This window comes from Squalius cephalus, assembly GCF_949319135.1.
Source record: "Squalius cephalus genome assembly, chromosome: 10".
Classification (NCBI taxonomy): domain Eukaryota; kingdom Metazoa; phylum Chordata; class Actinopteri; order Cypriniformes; family Leuciscidae; genus Squalius; species Squalius cephalus.
The window spans coordinates 8,166,323-8,179,856 of NC_137131.1; positions in this window are offsets into that span (position 1 = coordinate 8,166,323).

Here is a 13,534-nt window from a genome sequence, read left to right on the forward strand (position 1 = left end):
CTGTGTCTGATTAACTTGTTAATGCCTACCTATTTAAGCCCTGTGTGTTCACTCATTCTTTGCAAAGTCTTGTATAATATAATTATAAATATAATAATATAAAGTCTATAATGTATAACATTGGGGCAGTCGTGGCCTATTGTTTAGAGAGTTGGACTGGTAACCAGATGATTGCGGTGTGTGTGTGTGTGTGTGTGTGTGTGTGTGTGTGTGTGTGTGTGTGTGTGTGTGTGTGTGTGTGTGTGTGTGTGTGTGTGTGTGTGTGTGTGTGTGTGCGCGCGCGTGTGTGTGTTGACTAAAATGCCGACTAATTTAGATGGGTTAAATGCAGAGGACAATTTCTGAGTATGGGTTACTATACTTGGCCTTCACTTCACAAATCAAATTAAATAGTTTTACTTGTTTGTTTGTTTTAATGCCATGCCAGCTTTGTTGGCTATTTTTATTTTGGAAACCACCTGAGTTATTAATATTTTAAAAATAGATATTAAGATATTTAAGACCCATTTTCCTAAAACTTCTAAAACTAAATTTGATTTAAAAACCTTTTTAATGTTATCAACATAAACAATTTTATCAAAGGAGTATACATTTTACAGTCCAATCAAATATTTAGACAATGAGCTCTGACATGATGTATATCATGATGGGTTTTCTTCTGATAATACATGTCTTATTGTGTGTCCTGTCTTACTGAAAATAGTTTTAAAATCACACACAATCATACAAAATGTATTGTAAGCACCATATTAATCACAAACATTTCATTATAAAATAGTAGATGTTTTGCCAGTGCTTGCTCTTTTGAAGTATAACATTGATTTTTATCAATTAGGCTATGAGAAAAACTATGCTTTGGAAAAATGTTTTATGTCTAGGCACTATATTATCACAGAGACTTGGAGGTGGTTCTTTTGACTTAGGACAGTAAAGAAGAATAACCTAGCAACCACATAGAAACACCCTAGCAGCCACCCAGAACACCCTGGCAACCACTTAGCAACACCCTGGAAGCCACCCAGAGCACCCTAGCAACACACTAGCCACTCAGAACAACTGCATACCAATGTGCTATAAACCCCCTATAGAAACCACATAGAAAAGCAAGTACATTTTCTTTACAAGTAAATTCTTTACATAATTACAAGTTTGTTATGTTCGTTTGATTATTTTTACTGGAAAAAAATCTTGTACAAATACACACATCAACAGAGTGTCACTGTCTCGGAAACGTATTATTGGCGGATAAATATTGGTCAACAAGAAACAAATGTTTTTATTTTTTATGGAGACATTGGCCCTGTTTACACCTGTTATTAAGATGCATTAGATTTCGTAGACCACACCGAACGCTGTGAGTGTGTGTTAGAAATCAGGAATGATGAGAAAACATTGTGCTTTGTACGCTAAACTTATATTTAGCATTGTCTACTTGTGATCTGATTGACTAAAACGCATTTTTAAACAGTAAAATTACTTTTCATACCTTAATGTAACGTCCCTTCTGGCTTCATGTTTGAGAACTATCTCTTATGATCTGCATATTTTTATACAACTTTATTAATGAAGGTGCATTGTGCCCCTCATGACCATTGTAGTTTAGATGTCTGAGTCATAGAGATTTGTAGACCAAAGCCTTGATGTCAGAAGTCTTATTCTGAATATCTATATTCTAGAATGTAAACAGGATATTATAAACATGAGCCAGAATTTTGAAACCAATGCAATCACAGATGGGCGAAGAACATACAGACTGAGTTAACAGATCTTTCTATGAAGCCAGATCCATCTGCACACTGCATTTCGGAATAGGCAAAACTGGCGATGGATTGAACAGTGTTTTACTGCATATGCCAAATTCTATGAGCCCCTTTCTTATCCTTTTATCTGCCTATAACTTATATGCCTATCATTTTTCACCGAAAAATTATAGCATTCTGTCATCAATTATTCACCCTCATGTCATTACAAAACCGAATGAATTTCTTTCATCTGTGGAACACAAAAGGAGACATTTTGAAGAATTATACTGGTCGCTCTTGTACATGCATTTAAATAATAGGGACTAAGGCTTTGAAGCTTAAAGCCTTAGACAATTTTCAAAAAATTCAACATATTTAAAGCAAAGACGTAAAATTATTGATACTTTGATTGTACTAATGACAGTGTATTTGCTCACGGGGGATATTTTGTATATTGTAGACCTTTCAAAATTCCTATAAAGAGTGCAAATGACTTTACCTTTCCTAAACATCCTACCTGGATTTCATTTATAAATAAATTTGCTTGTGAAAGATACACAAGCTCAGGTGTCTTATTAAAGAGAGAGGAAGCTGATTGGTGTTTCATGAGGTTTTTATTTTGTGTTTATTTTCTTTTCCCATAAATGCTAGATGTAATTGTTATTGCACTGGACTAAAACTTACTGACTTTGCTCACACAGTGTATAACTTCCCAGAAATCAGGCTTTTTTTCTCCCACCTTCTTACACTTGTGGTGTTCCCAGTCAAAAAGGACTAGCCTACAAAAAAAAAACAAAAAAAAAAAGCTTGTAAATCTCTCGTTATGCTGCATTGCCAAACAGGCTATCATATTTGATATCTTTTTATCAACTTGGTTTCTTTCAATTAGCACAGGTTTTGTATTTCTTTGATCTGATCTTACGCCTCACTTTTTTAGGTGAATAAGCTTGAGTGAACTTTAGCATAGAGTAAAGGATTTTCAACACAGCACAATGGTTAACACCAACTTCATGATAATAGCATTAATGCTAATTCAGTTCAAAAGAACACAAACCTGGGTAGCTGTCGATAAAGAGATATTTAAGCCATTCTGATGGAGTTCTGGGGGTATACAAGACACAAGTATAATGAATATAATGTTGATTTTTCTCATGAAAGCTTATTAAAGCTTAAAGCTCTGATGTTCAGTGCCATAGCAGACAAACTTTGCAATGCTTTGTAACTAAATCTCCCCATCACCCCACATTGCTGATAAAATAACAATTTCGAACCATTTCTTCAGGTTCACAATGGTTATTTATCCAGTATGTCTTAGAAATGACCTCCCCAATTCAGCCGCTAGTACCTCCAAAACAAAATGTCCACCTGTTGGCCTGAGATACCAATCAGAGCTTTGTTCCTTTGTTGTTATTTCAGCTAGCAGAGTGCAGTAATCCCCAACACTACTCAAAAAGGCTGTAATGACAGCAAAAACGTCATTCCGTAAATTCCTCAAAATCCTGGTTTTGTGATGAAATGACTTTGTGAAAGTACTTACAAGAAGCTTACACAAAGCATAGCATCAGTGAAGCACTAAACACAACCCCTTTGTCTCTATAAAGGATTACACAAGCCAGTGATCTCAGCCCAGAATGTTCCTGAGATGCCTGAAGAGGCTCTGGGTAACTGCTGCTTTCCTGAGTCTCTATATGGGAGCATCAATGTTCATGTTACACCCACTACAGATGTTTGAAGCCTGCTGTTTTACTGTCTCAAAATGTGCTAAAATGCCTTTAGCCAAGTTCAGTGTTGCCTAGTGGTACAATACTACAAATTATAGCCATTTTATTTAAATAGTTTGACATTTCTCATTTAATAAAACTACTGTGCATCTACGATTTCTGAAATGTTGTGGGATGCAAACAGGTAAGGTGTTGAGCATAGCCACTTTTATATATTTAATTTTGGAATATTGATATTAAAGGGGGGGTGAAATGCTCATTTTCACTCAATCTCCTGTTAATCTTGAGTACCTATAGAGTAATATTGCATCCTTCATATCTCCAAAAAGTCTTTTGTTTTATTAAATTTTTAACAGAAAGAGAGGCTGTACCGAGTCTTTCCGGAAAAAACCGAGCGGCTGGGGGCGGGCCCTGTGGGCGAAGCTTAGCTGTGCTAACGCGCCAAGCTAGTGACAACACACAGAGACATTTGTTAAACAAACAGTTTTACTCACCGTCCGGTTCCAACGCACGACCGCGAACCTTTATCATTGTGACTGCTCGATCCTTAAGCATTAGACGATCTGCAAATCCGTGGATCTGGGATTTGAAAACAATCATCGTCGAAATGCAGGGAACAACAGTCTTACACAACTCCGTTTATGCTCTGAAAAAACAAACTCCATCCACGGGTTCCTTAACGCTGTGTTCTTTGGGAATCTGTGCAGGGTTGTCTTGCCCTGGCAACCAAAAACACACTTCTTTGGTGACATTGACTTCCCAAAAGCCGGGCAGGGCGCTTTGATGGCGAACTGCTTTCACTCTCTTGCTCTGGTCTACGAGTGCGCGCGCGGCCGCGATCTTACCGGAGAAGTGCCCTTAGGACCCATATAAGGAAATTCCGCCCTATCTTACGTAAGACAGAGCCATACTCGAAAAAAACTTTCCGAAACTTGTGACAAACCGGAAGGAGTATTTTTGGAACAAAAATACTCCTTCAAACGTACAACTTAGTTTTTGAAACTTTGTCCATGTTTAGCATGGGAATCCAACTCTTTACCAGTGTAAAAAACTCAGTATGCATGAAATAGCATTTCACCCCCCCTTTAATCAAAATAGAAAATCAAGAAATAAAAAAATATAGATATTTATGGAACATGTCTCTCAGTCCTTAAAGGGATAATTCACCCAAAAATGAAAATTGTGTTATCATTTACTCACCCTCAAGTCGTTCCAAACCTGTATGACTTTCTTTCTTCTACTGAACACAGAAGAAGATACTTTCAAAACCGTTTTACAAACCGTTTTGGTTACCATCGACTTCCACTGTAAAAAAACAGTGAGACGTTTCTTAAAATATCTTCTTTTAGAAAAGTCACTGGGAACATGGATGTCATGGAGACTATCTTTTAAATTCAAATTTAATGTCTGAATTTGAAATGAATTTGAATTGAGGTAGCAAAAAGCAAAATAATAACAATATGCATGCAAAGTGCATGGCCTAAAAAGGTTTGAGAACCATTAGCCTAGTTAGAAAATAAACAGCATGTGCATTTTACCAAAGTCGTCGCTGAGTGTTCTGACTTTCCTAAAAGTACTTTGGTTTGTTTCATGGATACACATGCAATATTTAAATGCTAATGGTTACACTTTTGAAAAAGTGTAACAACTGCCGTGACAAATATTTCAGTTACGGTCAGAACTTGGTTGCAGACTAAAATTCATTGCAAAGGTAATTAACTGTGTGAACAATCTAAGTGAATTAAGCCTGATTTTTGCAACAAGAAATCTTTACGATCACTGAAATTGTGTGCACGAGATTTTTGAGTTTCCATACATACCACTATACACAGCCACACTGATTGAATTGCTCTCACCTTTGTTGGATTACTCCATCAAGCAATACATTCTCCATCAGAGATAATCAATATCAGATTGAGAAATTATGTGATTAATTGCAACATGAAAGTACCCATTCTCATAATTTGCAAGGGTGGTGAGAGGGTTTATTCAGATTCCCACATGCAGCAAAGCAGATAAATACAGATGAATGATAAGAACAATGTGTTTGTGCACATCATAGAGAGCAGATGTCATTTCTTAGCTTTTAGCAGCTTGTAAGAGCATGTATTGAAGAATTTGCACACTATCTTGATCAATCAGAGAAATGAAGAAATGACTGCAGCTAATTACAATCCTCCTATTCCTTTCATTTGCACAATGGCTTTACTTAAGGTAAATGCATTGCAGAATAGCACAAACATGAATGCAGAATACTAAACAACAACTTCACAGTGCAAGTCAATACAGCATAGCAATTCTTCAGCGGCTTTAATGTATGCAGGGCTTGTCATAATGCAGTCCAAGGCATTAACCAACCTTTTAGTCATAGTCACGAGCACATTTTATGGATTCTGTGGGGAAGTGTTCACAGAACAACACATATGCATTTTTTTCTAAGCTTTTAAGCAAGTGTTGAACTTCATGATCAATTTTAAATGAGAGCTTTTGAAAAAGTTCGAAGCAGTGAAGTGCTGGCAGAAAAAGCCTCTCTCATTTGCCTCTGGTATATATTGCATTATATTCTGTTTTTAAAGGTGAGTAGGTGTGTGGCTGAGGATGCTTAACATGTTTTAGGAGAAACTTTCTGTCCCTCTGGTCTTATTCAACCAAGAAAGAAATTCAATTCTGCAAAGGCTATTCTGCATACATCTAAAACAAGACAACTGCTTTGGAGAGTCTGAACCAAATTTCATTTGAGAGAGAGGTGTGGAGAAATCTGCTTAAATTGACTGGCCTTGGTGATGCTAGCACTTCCTCAAACACCGAAATACAATTAAGAACTCTAGACTCCACACAACTCTCAGGCTACAGAGAGCCTTGCAGGCATAAACACACAACACTGCTTCAATTTCATGTTTCATGGATTTTAGGTTTAAATCAATGTGCTACTGTAGATAAATACATAGTGACACACCATATCACAGAATGGAAAATAGTATAATAATATTAGTCACTATAGTCACCACTGCATTTAAATGGAAACAACAATAAAAATACACTAGATAGGTTTCCACCGTCAGACTTATGCTACCTAATTCACATGCCACCCATGGATATATAAATACATAATTGCACTAAAATAATCTCTTAAATTGACAACCCTAATAATATATTTAATACAACAAATAGATACAAATTGTTAAAATTGCAAAAAAAAAAAAAAAAAAAAAAAAATGTTTTCTATTTTAATATATTGTAAAATGTAATGTATTCCTGTGATGATTTTTCAATAGCCAATTACTCCAGTCTTCAGTGTCACATGATCCTTCAGAAATCATTCTATTATGTTGTGCCCAAGAAATATTTCTTATTATAATCAATGTTGAAAACAGTTGTGCTGCTTGTTATTTTTGTGGAAGCCATGATACATTTCTTTTCATGTCTTTACTGTCACTTTTGATCAATTTAATGCTTCTTTGCTGAATAAAAGTATGAATTTATTTATTTATTTTAAATCCTACTTACCACAAACATTTGAAGAGTATAAATTGCACAGTAAATTACTGTACATTAATGTGATTAAAACTAAAAGGAAAGGCCCATTTGATAGTGATTACAGTATCATCATTAATGTAACTGAATAGAAATGCTCCTTATGTTTCTATATACTCACAATACTGCTCTACTTACTATATATAATAAAATATATTGATATGTAAATTAATTCAAGTTAAGCCTCTTGGGTGCAGATGTATTGCTGATTATACCTTACATCTTATGTTCATTTGGGAATGAGGGCTGACACACTGTTTAAGCGTGAACGTCACAAGATTTATTTAAAGACTTGGAAAAAGGAAAAATAAAAATATGCGTACAACCTCTGGGTTACTACTAAGTGACCCAGCAGCAACGCTTTACTAATCGGGATAATTTCCACAAGATTCCATTGAAAACTAACCAAACACACAGGGACTTTTAAAAACTTCCTTTAGAAAAGATCAGAAACTTTATTTGGTATTATCTGGTATGTCTGGTATTAGTGTGGATGGCCACAGTTGGAAGGACTGGCCATTAATGTTGCCAGGCGGCAGCAAAATGCATGCTAGGCAGAAAAGCACTAGTGACAGAGATTAAACAAATAATAGGCCAAGAGAGAAAAGAAACAAATCGACAACATTCTTTGCGATCATAGCTAACTTTTACAGTCAAGACTATAATGAAGTCCCCCCGCGCCGTGTTACCGCACTGCTGTGGGGACGGATTGTGCCTCGGTCCTGTAGCATCTTTTCCATTCAAAAGATGCATCATCTTTTGTAGGCAAAACACAATTCCTCTCTGTGGCGAGACTTTCTACTGTCTGTTCTTCGATCCCCATGTGCACTTGCAACCCTAGACCTCCGATTTTCTGCATTGCCTCCAGTCTTCATGCTAGCAGTTATCTCTGCACAGTTGTAGCTACGTTCTGTACCCTTTGTAAATTCAAAAGCCATCACCCGAACCCTGGCTAAGCTTTGCTATTCACAGCTGCGATGTGGATAAAGCCCTCCTCCGAGCTTCTCTCAGCAGCCTGTGGGCTGCATAATGAGCAAAATACAGTGACTGATTGCTGTTTGGATGCCAACGGCTATTTGGCTAACCACAAGGCTTTTATAGTGTGAAAACGATGTGTAGACGTTAACATCATCCACACAGTGAATTTGTGTAATGCAGTGCAAACTGCTTTCTTATCTACACTCAGTTTTGTCATTTCAGGTTGTTACCATAGCATAAATCTTTCGCCAATCATCTATAGATGTGCAACAATATCTAGAGCAAAATAAAATATGCAGAGGAAGTTGCATCCATGCCTCAGTAACTTGATGATGGTAACAAATGCCACCTTTCAGCCAGTAAATCTGGTATAAAAACAAGCAGCATGTGCCATATTATTCATTCTCAATAGCCTTTTACCATGATGCACAATGATGATGAGCCAGTCAGAAGATGCAGAGGGGATGTTGGGATCAGTCCTGGGCCTGAGTGTGAAGTGTATATGACCTGATTGATTGTGTTGTTATTGTTAAGGACTGGATTCTCCCTCGCTATTCATCCACTCGTCTGTTTGCTCTGGCTCTCATAAATTTCACAGGCAGAGCCGAGCTCTGCTGGGAGCTTAAACAATTGCCTTATTGATGGATGCCCACGTATGAGTGGAGAGAGAATCTTTACAGGAGCTGCTCCTTGAGGTCTTGTGGATTTTCTAGTTTGCAGGCTATGCACACCCTCGATATATGTTCATTTTTAATATATATGTATATATATATGTTTTAAAAAGGATGGAATGTTTTATAGTGAGACAGACCAACTCAAACCCCACAGAAATGATAAAAACCATTGCTGATATTTATCAAGCTTTGATTAGCTGCTTTCCCTCCAAAATTATGTGTGAGTGAAAAGGTTGACTGAAATACATTGATTTTCAGTATGTGCAGGCGTATGAATGCACGCTTATAATTGTTTCAATAATTAAGCGATATCAGTCCTAAATGCTCCTCTCCTGAATGTCTCACCTCAGCAATGCCCTGCTTGTTGTGTTCCTTTTTTCAAGAACAAATACTGCTATAACATGTTTAATTCTTGCATGCATCAGCTCGAGGCACACACTGAGTCAGTGGGGGAGCTGGCGAAATGGAGTGCTGAAATATTTATCAAGGCGTTGCATATTCAGCCTGAGGTCCTTTGTGAGTGCTCTTGTGATCTTCCGCAACACGTTCGCAAATTAAATATTGATGGCGTTTAAATAAATAGGCGAATGGCGCGCCCCGGCTCGAAAGGATGCCATGCTGAATAAGTGAAGATATCGGTGGTGTCTGGGGTGCTTTTTTTCATGAGGCACAGGAGTGATAAGGGGATATTCGCCATGGCCTGTCTTCCCTCTTCACATTGAGTAAAAGTATCAGTTTGGAGATAATGTTCACAAGTGATTTGATCGAATATGGTCATGACAAATAATAACAAAAAAAATTGTGTTTAAAATTTGGCGGAAGAAAATGAGGCTGTGCGGAATTGATGTCTGCTCACTAGGTTGTAATGTTGTGATCACAGCAAGGCCATAACCATGGGTGTTTCTCATTTCTTATTTATGCATCCTCGTTTCCTTTCCTCGCGTCTTAGCTCCACCCCGTTAGGATGCCATGGAAGGATACACCTGTGTATCCTCGCTCATGACTCCTCAAGAAGCTTCCTCACTCCTTATTCCTCGCCTGCTCGCTGTGCAATTATAGAATTGAGATGTCCTTCAAGATGGCTGAGTTCGATAGGTTTCAGGGCTACGGACTGGAGAACAGAGGAGTGAGGAAACGAGGAAGCATTAATTTGAGTCTCATCTTGAAGGACATCTCATGATGCTGGAGTGTTGTGGGTGGTTACCACCTTAACAAGTACATTGATACATGGTTATTAGGGTCATTAGTGGTTGGTTGCTTATGGACAAAGTAAAAAAAACAAAAAAACTTTATGATATATTGTTGATCTATGGTTGCTAGGGTGTCTCTATAATATTCTGCTCCCTGTATCACTCTCAGAAAAAAAAGGTCCAAAAGCTGTCACTGTGGCAGTACCTTTTCAAAAGGTACACCTTTGTACCTAAAGAGTGCATTTAAGTCCCTCAAAGGTACATATTGGTACCAAACGTGTACATATTAGTACCTAAATGGTACATATTAGAACCTTTTTGAAGGGTACTGTCCCAGTGACAGCTTTTACCTTTTTTTCTGAGAGTGTATGATTTGGGTCACTCATTTAATGTAAGACTATTTGAGTTTGTTTGCCTCTTTTACTGTCCAACAGGCAAAACTCCCAAATTACACCTTTCCTTAACAAGCCACAATTTCAGGGAGCATGTACATGACGTGTCAGTGTTTACTACTTATGGTTAGACATTTTAAAAATATCTATGAGCAAAATAGTGACTTTTGAAAAGCACATTACACAAACACTCCCAGTTTTACAAAGTCTTACCATTGACAGAGAGCTCCCAGTTTTCTGAGGTCAGATTTGCTGCAGACAGATGCAAGTGGTCAGATGTATTTGATTGATCTGATATATGTAATCGAAAATTTTAAATAAATAAAAATGGCCATATACATAAACGCTACAGAGCAGCCAACTGTAATTTCACTAGAATGTATCACCTACACGGATGAGTAGCAAATTCAAAGTTATGTTAAATAAAAATGCTAATTAGAACTGCCATCAGAGATAGAAAGAAAGAGAGAAAAGGATGTGAGAAATAAAATCCTGCATCCTGTTTCTTCCATGTTTGGAGGACAGCCAAAAGTTGAACACATGCACACATACAATTGTGCATACATTTGGTGGTTCCATATTGTATTCCCTTTCAAAGGCGTAAACAAAAGTCATTCCACACTATAATATGTATTGGTTCAGACAATGCTCTGTGAATCACACACACGCACCACCTGGGCCTCACACTTATTCTAACCTACATTGAGAAAGATAAGCAAGAAAACATCAGAAGCTCACTCAATTCCTGTTTTCCATAGGACAGCAGCACCATGGGAATACAGCATCATTTATTAACACTTCAAATTACAAACAGAGCAGGATAAGGAGATGAATTCAAACTGCTAGTTTGCATTAAGGTCTTGCCTTTCTGGCTTCTATGTGCATTTGATTTGTTATTGAGCATATACATGTAGTGATCTTTTAGCTGTCAGATGCAGGCTAGCAGGGGTCTCCTGGGGTATGATCCAGTTTTAAAGATCCCCTTAGGAAATTCAGAATCCCTAGTGATGATACATGCTATAAATAAGCATGTGTCAAAATATGTAGAATACTGTACACTTATATTTGACAGTTACTTTGTACCAATCCAGAAAATGAGACTGAAAAAGGCAAGCTGTTTATTTGCACAGTGTTTCAACAATATTTGAATAATGAAAAATGAATAGTGATAGTGGTTATCCTCAGCTATTAAGGAATAGGCCCATTACTCTCTGATAATCAGTTTAGTGAGGGATAAGTCAGCTAGTCAATATCACATATATCACAAAATAATAGGGCTACTCAAACAAATAAATAAAATGAATAACACCTACTCATAAGGAATATTAAAATAATCATATTCTCTTAAAACATGTAAAACAGATGTACAGTAAAACCCATCTCTGAATGCCACGAAGGAAGGACCAATTAGAATCAGTATTCCAAGTGTGTCCCAATGTTTTGATACACTTTTTTGGTATTGTTATTGGATATATGGATATAAATCATCTTACCTGCAACAGTATCGTTCACAAGATACACTTGGCACAAAATGTACAAGTTTTGTTTCCAGTCAATGGACTGTAAATCCAGCATCTTATAAAGTTAGGCTATCCGTCATTATTTTTATTGTGAGAAATCAGTGTCAGAATGAATCAAACTGAATCACAAACGATTTTAGACATTTTTGCAAACCTGTTTGATAAGGGGTGGGCAACTCAGGCCCTCAAGATCCATTTTTCTGTTTAGTTCCATTTAGTTAGGGATTACTAGACAGCTACAGCCAGGTGAGTTTGATCAAGGTTGGAGATAAACTTTGAGGCCAGATTCTGATGATGAGTCCGAGTCTGATGAGTCAGATGACGCGGTCGGAAGGTAAACAAATAATTTTGATTTTCCATACTGGCTTTCACAGGACTAATGAATGAAACAAGTAAGAATTTTCTTTTTTTCTGTTATTCTTTTTACTGAAATATTGCACATGCATGGCTACGGTGAAATAAGTCACTCTTTGGGAAAAAAAGTGTCATATAAAAAATTTGTTAATAAAAGAATCATTCATCAATGACCAATCAATTAGTAAAAGCTTGAAAGATTCAGTGCTTATTCATTTTAATTGCATGCAAAAGAGCGACAATCTTTAGAATTTCTCCTTTTGTCTTAAACGGAAAAAAGTCAGTCAAGTATGAAAGCTTGTTTCTGCCACAGAATAAACTCACAATTGAGAATTATAAAGTCCAAATTCCGAGATATAAACTCGCAATTGTGTTGGATTTATTTATTTATTTTGCTTTTTTAATTGCAAGTTTATAACTCAAAATTCTTTTTCACAGAACTGAGATATAAAGTCGCAATTCAGAGAAAAAAAAGACAAAATAGTGAGATAAAAAGTCACAATTACTTTTTTGTTTTATTCCATAGTAGAAATTTACTATGGTATAAACAAAATATTTAATATTAAACAACTCAGCTTAAACAAGACTTTATTGGGGTAGAGTGTAAGACATTTCAAGAGAGTCCAGAGCCCTGCATTGTGTTAGGAATAAAGTGGAGTTATGACCACAGCCGTGCTATAATTTACAACCTCAAATCATCACTCGGAAAACCATGTTGCCAAAAAGCCTTAGCGGGAGAGACTTAGGAGGGCACCTAATTGGGAGCAATGTCTGTCGTGGGTCAGAGCTGAGCGGTACAGATCTCCCTCTCTTTTTAATTAATACCAGTGGGCTGTCACAGCCTCTGAATGAGAAGTCATAAAAATGAGAGTGCAGTCAACCATGCAACCATTTAAAAAAAAAAGAAAAAAAAAGGGTACTACGTGTGTTTGTATTGGTGCCTCGTTCGTTTTCTGTTTTTCTTTCTCCGTTCACTGTTGTGGATCAAACAATTTAGTCAATAGGGCTTTTTGGTGAGCTGGACACGTTCAGAAATGTTCCAGCAGCCCGTAGTTATGACATACAATAACACAAGCAACATGGGTCAGTATTGCACCATAACCAAACATTGACCATCATGTCACTTCTTCATCATACCTGCGTCATTAAAGATCAGTACATAACAGCAAAACACAAAGGGTTAACATTTGATCACAATATGAAACCCCAGCTCAAATTTTGGTTCACATTGTGTCAATGAATGAATATTCATATATGTAAATATGCACTACTTTAACGACAAGGCAAGGCGAAGTAGCAGTTAAGGAAAAAAACTAATAAAGGATACCAGCCACAGCAGCAATCGTTCTCCCCTCCGCCATGCATGTTTAAGATTTGTGGCCTGCCCATCTCAGGAACTTGGGTATCAAAATGACCCCCGAACTTCCCA